Source organism: Bubalus kerabau, chromosome 2 (assembly GCF_029407905.1).
Source record: "Bubalus kerabau isolate K-KA32 ecotype Philippines breed swamp buffalo chromosome 2, PCC_UOA_SB_1v2, whole genome shotgun sequence".
Taxonomy (NCBI): Eukaryota; Metazoa; Chordata; class Mammalia; order Artiodactyla; family Bovidae; genus Bubalus; species Bubalus kerabau.
Genome location: NC_073625.1, coordinates 24491420 through 24507545, shown reverse-complemented (window position 1 = coordinate 24507545; position 16126 = coordinate 24491420).

Sequence of the window (16126 nt, the reverse complement as noted above, 5' to 3'; positions counted from 1 at the left end):
TCCAGGTGTTCTCTTTTGTGTGCAGTATGTTTGTCCTTATTCTACACTTGATGAACTCCTTGAATTGCAGTTTAAATCTTAGGTGACCACCTCTTGGAAGCCATGGTTCTATATGGGCTTAGTTATCCACACACTCTATCTCATAATGCAAAGCTATTTTGTACTTTCGTGTCATATGGCACTTGTATTGTAATCACATTAATAATCCCTTTCTCACTCATTACAAAAAAGATCTTAGGTATCTTTGCATCTACTCAGCTACACTAACCCTGGAGGAGGTCATGGCAACCCACTCCAGTGTTATTGCCTGGAGAATCCCATGGACAGAGGAGCCTGGCCAGCTACAGTCCATGGGGTCGCACAGAGTTGGACATGACTAAGTAGCAGTAGAAACAGCTGTACTAAAATACTATTTTTTCCCCAATTTTTATAAAGTTGAAACTCTGTTTTGAATACCTTTATTTGTCAGACCCTTGCTCTGAAAAAGTCAGGACCCAGAATTTTCTAGTGATGTATTGTCAGCCAATGGCATTTATCTTCTCTTGCCAGGCTCTCACCTGGAACATCAATACCCCTCAACTGCTTCTGCACAACATACTCATCTCCCATCCTCTCTAACACATCACCTGCAAATTATTTCCAAATACAATTCACTATTTTTGGTACTTAACTGCAGTGTGGCATGCTGCACCTATGGGGTCACAAAGAGTCAGACGTGACTTAGCAACTAAAAACCACAACACCAGATATAAAAAAATTTAATTTCTTCATGATTACTTTTATTACATTAACATATTCTTTCACAAATATGAATTTTGTGGTAAATGTGTTTGTTAAAACTTTAACAACCTGAAAAAAATCATAGGGATATTGATTGATGTGTATGTAATAGAAATGATGATAGAACTCAGCATTTGTATTTCTAATCTTTATAAAGTGAAAGTTGTTTTGACATATAGTGTTCTTCTCATAGGCTTCTTCTAAAAATGTTTGTGAATGTCAGTCGCATCATTTTCAGGATTGATCTATACATTTTTTTCTTCATGTCTTTGTTTTTACAAATTTTTCTGTTTTCATCAGACTTTTCCTGTAGTGAAATTGAATTTTTTATAATTCTCTTTAAAGTTTAGCATGAACTACTTTCATGTGATTTATGTGACAATTAAGGAAATTAAATTTCATATCTCTACCAAAAATATGTACATTCAAAATAGTAATTCAAATTAGAAGTCAGTATTACTTTAACCTTTTAAATTATAAACATCTTCAAGCACTTCCGTGTTCAATTTTCTGTTTAATAGTGAGCATGAAAGTACATTGTCATTTATTTTGTGTATGCCTCTTAAGTATGAACATTTTCACATGTATTTGTCTAGAAACAACACCAAAATTTAATACAAATTTAATCATAGCTTTTGTAGAAGTATTATTTCAAATAATGCATAAAATGCCAGATGATTACAAGAATATTAAGATAGTACATACAGAAAGCAAGAATCATAGCCATCCTCATATAAATAAGATTATGATGAATTAATAACACTAAGATTACCAAGCCAAAAAAACACATCTCATCTTACAGTATAAAGATTCAAGTGTAAATAAATATAAAACATTAATTCTTGTAAGATATGCAAGCATTTCTAACTAGGACCAATGAATATCTCAAAGTAATTGCTTCATTTTAAATCATTATATAATCATGTATGAATACATGCATAATTTGAATTTCATAATTACCTTTTAATGGAAATAGTGTCTTCATATTTAATTTCTTTTTCAATCTGCATATGCCTAAGGATAACAGAATGCATACAAAGGAATTCCACCTAGGGTAGCAGAGCTTCAACTTAATAACAACATGAGAAAAGGTTAATGTGGCACTCTGTGGTTAGTTAAAGCAGAGTCCCCAGTAGTCTACTTCTTAATTAAAGAAATGTTCTAGGTAGAACATTCATTTTACCTTCTTTTTAGTTGTATTGGTAGTGGTTTGCCAGCCTAAGGGTTGGAGAAGAGATTTCTCATCGTCCTGCACTCCATGTGCCTTCATGATCAAGGAGAACTTACTTTTCATCCACAGACATGCCCTTCCTCTGCAATCAAATGCTCATTCATCCCTACTAGACCGTACAAACCTGGAGCACATTTGGGAGTCAGGGTGGAGATTCATAAATACACCTATGGAAAATTAGCTGGAAGCTTCTTGAAGTCGCTGTTGCGTTCTTACTCATCTCTTTAGCACCCCAGTCCCCATCCTCTGTCCACAGAAGGCATTATGAAATATTTGTTTTAACCCAATTGATTAGATAATATCCTTATAACACAGCTCAACTTATTTAGCTCAGCATATAAATATTCCCCCTTAAGCATCTGAACACAAACCCACATTTTGAGACCCCATCTCTTAACTCTTAGTACCATAAATTGGTTGGCCATGTGTCCTGGTGTATCCCTACTATTGTGGTGTAATTATTAATAGTGCTCCCTTTCATTCTCAAAGGTGACTTTGTCTGAAAATTGTGATGGGCAGAATAATGTCCCCCAAGATGTCCATGCTCTAATTCCTATAATGTTTATGGCATCTTACATGACAAAGGGATTTTGCAAATGTGACTAACAGTGTAGACCTTGAGAGGTAGAGGTTATCCTGGTTTGGCTGGGATGACTCAACTAGTAAATCCTTGAAAGCAGATAATCTTTCTAAACTGAGTCAGAAAAATAAGGCAGAAAAGGAAGGAGGAAAGATTCCAAGCATGAGAGGGACTCAAACCATCCTTGCTGGATGGAGATGATGGCAGGAATAAGAGCCAAGGAATGTGGGTAGCCTGGAGATGCTGGGAACAGTCCTCTGCTCACAGCCAGCAAAGAAAGGGGAACCTTAGTCTGACAACGTTGAGGAACTGAATTCTGCCAATAACCCAAATAAAAAATGCTCATTTAGCCTGATGAGACCTATACTATATTTTTATCTACAGAACTGTAAGATGATCTATCTGTTTAAGCTACTAAGTAAGTGTACAATAACATCTTAGGTCAGTGTATTGGTCACCTTAGGCTGGTATAGAAAACACCACAGACTAGGTATCTTAGAAACATTTATCTTTCACATGTCCAAGATCAAGTCTGGCAGATGTATTTCCTACTGACTTACCGAAGGTCACTTTCTCACAGTGTCTTCTCTGGGTTCTCTTTTCTCTTACAAGGACAGTGATCCCTTCATGAGGACCCCACCCTCATGATCTCACTGGAACCTTATTACCTCCCAAATTGCCCACCTCCAATTACCATCACATTGCAGGTTAGGGCTTCAACATATGAATTTTTGGGGCACAAACATTTAGTCCCTACAGCAGTAGAAAATGAATACAGACATTAATTCAATTCAATGGTCACCCTAGTCAGGAAGCTGTGTCATAGCAATGAATACAAAACCTGCATAGTAGAAGCCCAAATTATAAACCAACTTCAAGCATCAGACTGAGTGCAGGATGTAGAGAAATCCCACCCTTCCATCCCCTGAAGTATCTGATGCCACATCCCCAGGTTTCAAAAAGAGAATGGGAGTGTGTATTTCATATACAGCAAGCTATCAAGTGGTGCTGGTTTTATGCTATTAGATGTTGAAATTTAATTTCATCTCTTCAGGAGAACTAGTTTATAGATGCATAGAGAATGACAATGTTGGCATTTTTGAGAGCATCATAACAGTTGAATGAAGGAGTTATATGAAAGAAGAAAGCATTTAAGTGTTTGAATAAAGCTGCTTCAGCTGCTGCGGATTTTCACTGAACAAGTGCTACTTTCCTTGACTGCTGTTTCAGGTTCTTCTTTCAATATTCTAGAATTCAATCTCTTTAGTTTTTTATCAACTCACTTATTGTTAAACAGGCTTCTGTGATGATTCAGTGGTAAAGAATCTGCCTGCAGTGCAGGAGGTGGATTCAATTCCTGGGTTGGGAAGATCCCCTGGAGGAGGAATGGCAACCCACTTTAGTATTCTAGCCTGGAAAATCCCATTTACAGAGGAGCCTGATGGGCTACAGCCCATGTGGATACAAAGAGGACTGAGCAGTTATGCCTACCTACCTATTGTAAAACAATAAAATCCATTTCTTCAGGAAATAATATTTCTCCTTAGGGAAAGTGCATACATAATTAAAACATTCCAAGTTGGAAATTGAGTGTCAAATTGTATGTTGAAAAAAAATAATAATTAAAAAATTATTCTATTTAGGTAAAATCTATAAGGTGCTAATGGTCTAGCAGTTTTCCCTACTTTCTTTAATTTAAGTCTGAATTTGGCAATAGGAGTTCATGATCTGAGCCAGTCAGCTCCCGGTCTGTTTTTGCTGACTGTATAGAGTTTCTCCATCTTTGGCTGCAGAGAATATAATCAATATGATTTCGGTGTTGACCATCTGGTGATGTCCATGTGAGAGTGTTCTCTTGTGTTGTTGGAAGAGGGTGTTTGCTATAACCAGTGTGTTCTCTTGGCAAAACTCTATTAGTCTTTGCCCTGCTTAATTCTGTATTCCAAGACCAAATTTGCCTGTTACTCCAGGGGTTTCTTGACTTCCTACTTTTGCATTCCAGTCCCCTATAATGAAAAGGACACCTTTTTTGGGTGTTAGTTCTAAAAGGTCTTGTAGGTCTTCATAGAACATTCAACTTCAGCTTCTTCAGCATTACTAGTCGGGGCATAGACTTGGATTACTGTGATATTGAATGGTTTGCCTTGGAAACGAACAGAGATCATTCTGTCATTTATGAGATTGCATCCAAGTACTGCATTTCAGACTCTTTTGTTGACCATGATGGCTCCTCCATTTTTTCTAAATCAAATCCCTTACAATTATACAGTAGAAGTGAGAAATAGATTTAAGGGACTAGATCTGATAGATAGAGTGCCTGATGAACTATGGACGGAGGTTCGTGACACTGTACAGGAGACAGGGATCAAGACCATCCCCATGAAAAGAAATGCAAAAAAGCAAAATGGCTATCTGGGGAGACCTTACAATTAGCTGTGGAAAGAAGAGAAGTGAAAAGCAAAGGAGAAAAGGAAAGATATAAGCATCTGAGGGCAGAGTTCCAAAGAATAGCAAGGAGAGATAAGAAAGCCTTCCTCAGTTACCAGTGAAAAGAAATAGAGGAAAACAACAGAATGGGAAAGACTAGAGATCTCTTCAAGAAAATTAGAGATACCAAGGGGACATTTCATGCAAAGATGGGCTTGATAAAGGACAGAAATGGTATGGACCTAACAGAAGCACAAGATATTAAGAAGAGGTGGCAAGAATACACAGAAAAACTGTACAAAAAAAGAGCTTCACGACCCAGATAATCATGATGGTGTGATCACTCACCTAGAGCCAGACATTCTGGAATGTGAAGTCAAGTGGGCCTTAGAAAGCATCACTATGAACAAAGCTAGTGGAGGTGAGGGAATTCCAGTTGAGCTATTTAAAATCCTGAAAGATGATGCTGTGAAAGTGCTGCACTCAATATGCCAGCAAATTTGGAAAACTCAACAGTGGCCACAAGAGTGGAAAAGGTCAGTTTTCATTCCAATCCCAAAGAAAGGCAATGAATGCTCAAACTACCACACAATTGCACTCATCTCACATGCTAATAAAGTAATGCTCAAAATTCTCCAAGCCAGGCTTCAGCAATATGTGAACCGTGAACTTCCAGATGTTCAAGCTGGTTTTAGGAAAGGCAGAGAAACCAGAGATCAAATTGCCAACATCCACTGGATCATCAAAAAAGCAAGAGAGTTCCAGGAAAACATCTATTTCTGCTTTATCGACTATGCCAAAGCCTTTGACTGTGTGGATCACAGCAAACTGTGGAAAATTCTTCAAGAGATGGGAATACCAGACCACCTGACCTGCCTCTTGACAAACCTATATGCAGGTCAGGAAGCAACAGTTAGAACTGGACATAGAACAACAGACAGGTTCCAAATAGGAAAAGGAGTACGTCAAGGCTGTATATTGTCACCCTGTTTATTTAACTTCTATGCAGAGTACATCATGAGAAACGCTGGGCTGGAAGAAGCACAAGCTTGAATTAAGATTGTCAGGAGAAATCTCAATAACCTCAGATATGCATATGACACCACCCTTATGGCAGAAAGTGAAGAGGAACTAAAAAGCCTCTTGATGAAAGTGAACAAGGAGAGTGAAAAAGTTGCCTGAAAGCTCAACATTCAGAAAACTAAGATCATGGCATCTGGTCCCATCACTTCATGGGAAATAGATGGAGAAACAGTGGAAATGGTGTCGGACTTTATTTTTGGGGGCTCCAAAATCACTGCAGATGGTGATTGCAGCCCTGAAATTAAAAGACGCTTACTCCTTGGAAGGAAAGTTATGACCAACCTAGATAGCATATTGAAAAGCAGAGACATTACTTTGCCAACAAAGGTTTGTCTAGTCAAGGCTATGGTTTTTCCAGTGGTCATGTATGGATGTGAAAGTTGGACTGTGAAGAAAGCTGAGTGCCGAAGAATTGATGCTTTTGAACTGTGGTATTGGAGAAGACTCTTGAGAGTCCCTTGGACTGCAAGGAGGTCCAACCAGTCCATTCTAAAGGAGATCAGTCCTGGATATTCTTTGGAAGGACTGATGCTAAAGCTGAAACTCCAATATTTTGTCCACCTCATGTGAAGAGTTGACTCATTGGAAAAGACTCTGATGCTGGGAGGGATTGAGGGCAGGAGGAGAAGGGGACGACAGAGGATGAGATGGCTGGATGGCATCCACAACTCAATGGACATGAGTTTGGGTGAATTCCGGGAGATGGTGATGGACAGGGAGGCCTGGCGTGCTGCGATTCATGGGGTCGCAAAGAGTCAGACACGATTGAGCGACTGAACTGAACTGAACTGATAAGGTGCTAAAGAAAGATTCTTAGCTACCCTGAGAGATGGATTATATGGGAAAAGATGTGGGGATTGGGGAGTGGGGCTTGTGTGGAGATGAGGAAAACTGAAGACGGATGTAAGACATATCAGAAAGTGAGCAAGCCTGGGTCCTGCCCATGTCCCACCTCTGTGGTTGTCCCAGAGTGGTCCCAAACCAGCAGCTCTAGTATCATCTGGGACCCAGCAAAAAATGCAAGTTCTTGGGCCCCCTCCTAGACCTCTCGAATCAGAAACTCTGGAGTGGAGTCCAATAACTACATTTTAACAATTCAGCTGTGAGCTAATGTTTGAGAAGTTCTCTTAACAAAACACAGCAAACCCCAACAGTATACCTTTTAAATCAATCTCTTTAGCTTTTGCCAAAGTTGCCTTGTGAGGCACCTTCAGGAATATAAACACAGGGTCCATTGAGGAGGTGGCTGCAGCTGGAAAATGTTCTTTTAGGGAACTATGTACTCATGGTTTGGGAGGCTTCCCAGGTGGCGCTAGTGGTAAAGAATCTGTTTGCCAGTACAGGAGATGCAGGAGATGCTGGTTCAATCCCTGGGTCGGGAAGATCCCCTGGAAGAAGAAATGGCAACCCACTCCAGTATTCTTGCCTGCAAAAATTCCATGCACAGAGAAGCCTGGTGGGCTACAGTCCACAGGGTCCACAAAGAGTCAGACAAGACTGAGTGACTGAGCACACTCACGTACTTAAGAGTTCCTGTTGTAAGTCAAAGGAGGTTTTTAACACAGCAGGTGATTAATAAATGCAAAATAATAATTAAAGTTGATGATATGTTAGCATTTATTATAGATAGGAATCCAAAAGAAGAGACAAATTAATTGTATCTATTTGGTCTCAAAGTTTATTCCACCTGCTTTCTACATTCTCATTTCAGACTCCAAGTCATTTACTTGCATGATAACAATATGGTAGTGAAAAAGAGTTTGTAAATATACAGATGGTGATGCATATGTCCGTTTGCTTCCCTTCTGGTTAATATATTGAAACACAATATAGATTGATTGGTCTATCATCTCTTTATTTTCCTGATAAAAAAAATTGACCTTTACCACGTTTCCCTTGAACTGCAATAGTCTCCCAATTTGCTAAAGAGTGTCTTGAAAATACCCAAATCATGGAAAGCTAGTGATGTTAGACTTAAGAAATTTAGCACTTGAAAATAAAAGTATGGTTAGAACATTCTAGCTTTTAGGGTGCATAATGTATCAGAAAAATGTTAAGGAAGAAAATGATAACTCAGCATGGAGTTCTTAATGATGGCAAATAATTAAAAGATTTTTATAAAGAATGGCAGCAAATAGAGCCTATCCAATTAAGAATTTTAAACACAGCCTAAGTTTCTTGTAATGTTTATTGGTTTCAATATATTTTAGGCTGAGATATTGTTAATTAATATATTGCCCTTTTAAAATGTTAAGGCTGTTTCACTGTGTACCTTTAATTGTTAGCACCAATTTTCTTTGTTGTGTACAGTTTGATAGATTTGAAGATTTTAATTTTTATGACTAACCAATATTCCAATAACCAATAACCAATTAACCAATGTAATATATAACTAAAAGCAATGCCAATAGTAAGTGAAAAATTATAGGAAAATTTGGGTTTTAAAACCCACGGCCAAGTTTGTGAATTTTAAAAGCTGGAAAAGATACAGAAGTGATTCCTAGAGTATTAATAAGAAATTGCTTAATTTGAAGTTCCCATATATATCACAGAATCATAATAATCAGATTAGTATAGGACAATATTCATTATCTTCAAAATCATTAAAGGCTCAAATGTCAATTCTCAGGAAACCCTCCCTGAAATCAAGTGCAACTTACATGACCCTCCATTCATTCTCATAAATCCCTCTGCTATAGTACATAACAGAGTAGATAGTAGTACTCATGTATTACTGTAAATTCTAGGTGACTTCTCTGCTTTGACTCCTGCATTCATGTGTCCAATGTTTCCTGATCAATTTTGTCTTCTATTTCCAGTGTCCAGCAAAGTATTTGATAGGTTGTATGATCTAAATATAATTTTCGAACAGATGAATGAATCAATGCTTGTATCTAGCGCATACAAATATGGTTAACATTTAAAACCAAATATGGATGATAAGACAATGGTTGCCACAACCTCATGCTTTTGACTTTTGTATTGAAGATTTGTAAAAGTTTTGTGGTTTGGAGAAATTTTTTAAAAGTCTAATGATTTTGCAATATAATGCACAAGATAATGCATTTATTTCTAATTGTGTTGAATTCTACTGTCTCTAGTGAAACAGAAATTACTCATGGTTATATTCAGTGAGTACAAGTAAATCATATCTCTGCCTGCTGCCCATCTTTGTTTTCTCTTCCCAATTTTTTCTCAATCTTATTTTATTGGAAGATGATTCTGTACTCTTTGAATAACTTATTCTGTTTTTAATATTAATATAATTTGTAGTGACAAATTCTGAAGTAAGAACTGAGGTGCTATGTTTCTAATACTGAAAGCCTGCTTGAGGCATTGAGGGAAAAGTAAAGCATATTGTTGACTTTTGTTTTATTTATGTCTAACATTTTCCCAGACACTTTATTTTTTTATCTTTTGGATGTTTTTTTTAATATAAATTTATTTATTTTAATTGGAGGTTTTAAATTTTTTTATTTATTTTTTTCGGGAAAGCAACAGATGGTTTTATATGATACCTCATGACTGCTCCAATTACGGGTTACTTTATTTTCTGTGCAGACTTCTTAATTTTTTGTTCCCAAAATTAAAATTAGCCAAGGAAGACTGTTTTTCTCCTCGACTCCACTCTCACTGGTTTTCTTGCTGAAGTGTAATTGACATGTAACATGTGGTTAGGCCAGCTGCGCTGCATGGTGATTCGACCTTTGTATACATGGCTTCATTGTCACCAAATAAGTCTGTTGTGTCTCTTTAGGGCTCTTGAATGACCTGAAGTCATAAATCGCTACCCTGCTGACTCCCAGCTGTAACATCAAAACGGCTTTTTTATTTTCATCTTCAAAAGCTTCCTCTGAGAGTATTTTCAGAAAAGTTTCAGCACTGCTACTTGAAAGTTGGGATTGCAGAAGTATGTATGAAATATGAGGACATTTTCAAAATATAAAGATTGCAGGAACCACCTTGTACAGAAGCTGAATGGGGGAGAAATTTTTGTGGGAACGGTTTTGATGCATCTCAGCCTTGGGCTTGTATGCATTTTATATGAGGCTTTATCTTTGCTGCTTATGGAACCAAATAAGTTCTCCAAAGTTGAAAAAACAAGTCAAGATATATTTTCCTCTTAAAATATACATGTTGACAAAACTGGGAAATGTTTGCTTCTCTCTGTGTCTTATAAGTTACAAGCAAAGGAACTTGAGGTAAATCCATGCCACATCCCGTTTAAGGAAAAAGTTTTAGAATGTCTTTTTAAGTGTTTTAGATTAGATACACAAACAATTCTTTAAATCCCCTCAGGGATCATGAGATCTGAGGCTTTAGAAAGGCTAAACCTCTGTTCTGTTCTTTGTTTCTGCTTGTCACCAGAAAATGCCTAACAAATATTCTTTCCTGAAGGAAATAGACCCAGAAACATCCTTATGTTTCTATCAAGTTTCTATCAAGATGTTTATTTTGGATACTAGACAGAAATAGAAAGAAAACATGGTCAGATATACACATGTTGCAGCCTCCATTTTCCATAAAACCTCCCTCCCTCCACCAAAAACTTTTTTTTTTTTTGGTAATATGGAAAAACAGAATACGAAACAAAAACACAGTTTTGTAGTCAGAGGTGGATTCCAGTCCTAATTCTACCACCAAGCTAAGTGATGTTCGGCAAAATATTTAACCTCTGTAAACTTCATGTGAAGAAAGCTGAGCACCAAAGAATTGATGCTTTTGAACTGTGGTGTTGGAGAAGACTCTTGAGAGTCCCTTGGACTGCAAGGAGATCCAACCAGTCCATCCTAAAGGAGATCAGTCCTGGGTGTTCATTGGAAGGACTGATGCTGAGGCTGAAACTCCAATACTTTGGCCACCTCATGCAAAGAGTTGATTCATTGGAAAAGATCCTGATGCTGGGAGGGATTGGGGGCAGGAGGAGAAGGGGACGACAGAGGATGAGATGGCTGGATGGCATCACCGACTCACACATGAGGCCTGGCGTGCTGCAGTTCATGGGGTCCCAAAGAGTCGAACACGACTGAGCAACTGAACTGAACTGAACTGAACCTTCATGTACTCAGTTCTGTCGCCATTCTTCCCTTTCTCTGTTGATGTGGGTTTGCATGAAACCATGTATGGTCTCCCTCTGGGGAGACGTCTGTGCTGTGCTGTACTCAGTTGTGTCTGACTCTTTGTGACCCCATGGCTCCTCTCTCCATGGGATTTCCCAGGCAAGAATACTGAAGTGGGTTGCCATTTCCTTCTCCAGAGGATCTTGCTGTATCATGGAACCATATCTCCTGCATTGGCAGGTGGATTATTATTATTATTATTTTTTTTTTGGCAGGTGGATTCTTTACCATAGGGAAGCCCATGTGGTAATACTATCCTGGAATATAAAATAAGACAGTGGAGGTGAACAATCCCTTTTTATTCTGTTGACACAACATTTGTATTTTCTCAGTCTCCATCTGAGTCCATGTCCTTCTGTGAACAATTTCTGCTTGAACTGCTACTGATATTCTGTCAGTAGATGTAGTAAGAATTAACTCTTATTTTCCAAGTAAATATAACATTTTTGACTAATTCATCTATTTATCTTCCTATATTGACTTTTGCCAAAAATAGCGTTGCTATATGGCAGCAAGTCTTCTTAGGAGCAGAAGTCAAAATGACTTCTACTTAAATCTTTGTCTGTCTCTTTGGCTTTATAAATCCTGATGCTTACAGCATATTTTTCAACCTTAAAACTGTTTTTATTTTGTTTACTGTGTGTCTCAGTATTAAGACCTCACTTTGACAGAAAAGCATTTCTGTCCAGTCTTTGTTCAGCTCAGGGCAGGTTTCCAGGCTGCATTTCCTTTGTGCGTTAAAAGATCAGGATAAAAGACTTTGGGTTGCTCATAATACCATTAGGAGATTCTGCTTAACTCTGTGTTATCAAGCATTAACAGTTCCAAATATAGACTATATTGGCAGAAAATCTATATCAATATGAAATGCAAAATATTTGAAGATAAATTTAACAAAATACAGACAAGACTCCTACCCAAATAATGGTAAAATTCACTGAGATAATTAAAGGTAAATAAATGGAAATATACCAGTTTCATGGACTGGAAGGCTGAATACTCTTAAGATGTCAGTTTTCCCCAAGTAGTTCTATAGATTCAATGCAATCCTAGTTAAAATCCCAGTAAGCTGCAATGTATAAATTAATAAATGGATTATAAAATTTACTTTAAAATGCAAATGACTTACAAAAAAGAAAAATTATTTTAAGGCTGAATATAAATATGATTTGTATAATAATAAATATAGATCAATAGGATAGAGTCTAGAAATAACCTACACTATAGTGTAGGTTAAGACCAAAGATAATTCAATGAGGAAATGATAAACTTTTCAATAAATGATACTGAAACATTTAGATATCTATATGGAAAAGCTATGAGCCTTGACTATAACTTTTATAACATATCTAAAAATTTACTCAAAATAAGGCATAAATAAGATAAATTATAAAAACTAAAATTATAAATATTTTAGAAGAAAACAGAAATCTTTCAACTTTGGAGTACAATAATTTCTTAGGACACAAACCATTAAAAAATAATGAATTTGATCTCATTAAAATTAAAATCTTTTTAATTTGAAAGACACGATTTCAAATTAATGATGCTCTTTGAAAGACACCATTAATAAAATAAAAAGGCAAAGTATGAACGGGAAGAAATATTTAAATCCATGTATCCGATACGTATTGCAGCTCAGTTCAGTTGCTCTGTCATGTCTAACTCTTTGCGACCCCATGAATCACAGCACGCCAGGCCTCCCTGTCCATCACCAACTCCCGGAGTTTACTCAAACTCATGTCCGTTGAGTCAGTGATGCCATCCAGCCATCTCATCCTCTGCCGTCCCCTTCCCCTCCTGCCCCCAATCCCTCGCAGAATCAGAGTCTTTTCCAATGAGTCAACTCTTCGCATGAGGTGACCGAAGTATTGGAGTTTCAGTTTCAGCATCAGTCCTTCCAGTGAACACCCAGGACTGATCTCCTTAGAATGGACTGGTTGGATCTCCTTGCAGTCCAAGGGACTCTCAAGAGTCTTCTCCAACCCCACAGTTCAAAAGCATCAATTCTTCGGCACTCAGCTTTCTTCACAGTCCAACTCTCACATCCGTACATGACCACTGGAAAAACCATAGCCTTGACTAGACGGACCTTTGTTGGCAAAGTAATGTCTCTGCTTTTGAATATGTTATCTAGGTTGGTCATAACTTTCCTTCCAAGGAGTAAGAGTCTTTTAATTTCACGGCTGCAATTACCATCTGCAGTGATTTTGGAGCCACAAAAAATAAAGTTTGACACTGCTTCCACTGTTTCCCCTTCTACTTCCCATGAAGTGATGGGACCAGATGCCATGATCTTAGTTTTCTGAATGTTGAGCTTTAAGCCAACCTTTTCACTCTTCTCTTTCACTTTTATCAAGAGGCTCTTTAGCTTCTCTTCACTTTCTGCCATAAGGGTGGTATCATCTGCATATCTGGGGTTATTGATATTTCTCCCAGCAATCTTGATTCCAGCTTGTGCTTCTTCCAGCCCAGCATTTCTCATGATGTGTTCTGCAAATAAGTTAAATAAGCAGGGTAACAATGTACAGCCTTGAGATACTCCTTTTCCTATTTGGAACCAGTCTGTTGTTCCATGCAGACTTCTATCCATAATATATATAAAGAACACCTACAATTCACAAGACAAAAATCCATTTATAAATTGGCAAAAGAGTTGAATAGATGTTTCACAAAAAATAGAAATTATTAATAAGCATATACAAAAATTAATCATTATAATTTTCATCTGGAAAATTAATGCTAAAATGATAAACTGCAATAGACCCATTAGAATGGCTAACATGAAAAGGCTTAACAATATATCAGGTATTGGCAAGGATGTGGGGAACTGGAATTCTCAGACATTGTTGGTGGGAATGTGAGATGAAACAATTACTCCAATAAACAATTTGACATTTTCCTGCAAAGTTAATCAAACTCATCATTCAACCCAAAAACTCTAGATCTACATATTGAACCAAGAGACATCAAACTTTATATCCAAACAATAGTTGTACATGAGCGCTACAGTAGTAATACTTCTGAATTCAAAACATCACAAATGTCCATTGTCAGGTGGGCAGATAGGCAAACTGTGGTATTTTCAAACAACAGAATTCTACTGGCCATAAAAAGGAACAAAATACTATTACTCTAAACAAAATATGGGAATTTCAAAATCCTTATGAAGGTGAAGCTGAAGCTCCAGTACTTTGGCCACCGGATGCAAAGAGCTGGTTCATTAGAAAAGACTCTGGTGCTGGGAAGGATTGAAGGCAGGAGGAGAAGGGGACGACACAGGATGAGGTGGTTGTGTGGCATCATCAACTCAATGGACATGAGTGTGAGCAAGCGCCAGGAGATGGTGAAGGACAAGGAAGCCTGGCATGCAGTCCATGGGGTCGCAGAGTTGGACGTGATTGAATGACTGAGCAACAACGAGAGTGAAAGAAGTCAAAGACAAAAGAGTACACATCGCTTGATCCCATTGGTATGAAATTCTAGAACAGGTGAAATTTGTCATAATGAGAAGCAGATCTGTGGTTGCCTGATTCTGGGTTTGGGAAATGCTGTTGATTGCAAAGGGCATGAGGGCAGGTGATGAAATTCTGTATCTTGATTGTGATGATGATTCTACGACTATGTACAGTTGTCAGAACTCCTTGAACTGATTACTTAATGTGCATTTTATTGTACTCAAATTACATGATGATAAAGTTGGTTAAACAGAGAAGATGAAAGAGGAGGAACAGAGGAAGGAACAGGAAAAGAAAAAGAAGCTCATGCCAGACCCAGCTCTGTCAAGGAGAGGAGCTGTTTTTCTCACATACTCAGAAGAGTAGGTGGTTCTAGTGAAAAAGAATCCGCCTGCCAGTGCACGAGACGTAAGAAATGAGGGTTCAATCCCTGGGTTGGGAAGATCCCCTGGAGAACGGCATGGCCACCCACTCTGGTATTCTTGTCTGGAGAATCCCACAGACAGAACTGAAGTGACTTAGCACACATGCATGCGGAAGGGTAAGTGGTGCCCAGCTTCCTTGGGAGAGTCCTCGGAGGCAAGATTCCCCCGAGATAAAGGTTTGTGGAGTACTCTTAGTCAGATGCGGAGAAGGCAATGGCACCCCACTCCAGTACTCTTGCCTGGAAAATCCCATGGACGGAGGAGCCTGGTAGGCGGCAGTCCATGGGGTTGCACAGAGTCGGACACGACTGGGCGACTTCACTTTCACTTTTCACTTTCATGCATTGGAGAAGGAAATGGCAACCCACTCCAGTGTTCTTGCCTGGAGGATCCCAGGGACGGGGGAGCCTGGTGGGCTGCTGTCTTTGGGGTTACACAGAGTCGGACATGACTGAAGTGACTTAGCAGCTTAGTCAGATGAACCCGAGACAGTCACAGAAGTCCATATGGCCCAGCAAGGCTTGGAAGCAGCAGGATTGTCCCCTGCTTGGAGAGCAATGAGTTAGAAGCCTTTAGCCTACCTCACAGAGCATTATGTACCTCGGCGTGGTAGAGAAGGAGCAGATAAATCTCTTGCAGAGCAGAGAACAGCAAGGAACTCTCTGAGAGGAAAGAGAGGTGACCCAGTGGCCTGGGTGTGCGCTGACAATTAGGGGCCATGTGTGATGCCTGCCGTGCCACATACAGAGGACGAGGGCCAAGTCCTCTCAGTGCCAAAGACTGGGATGATGAAAGCCTTTCAAACCTCAGACAAAATTCCCAAACTGTCACCTCACAAAATGGGCTGAGGCACCTAAGAGAAACTGGGGTGAGTCTGACAAAAATAAACTCCATCCGTCTCACCTGAGGTTTAAACCCAGATTTGTGTTCTATGGAACTGTGACCCTCAAAGGAATGTTCATTTGTAGATAGGAGTTTTCATTCTGCTTTTAATGAAGAACGTAATAGAAGTCCCTAGTATT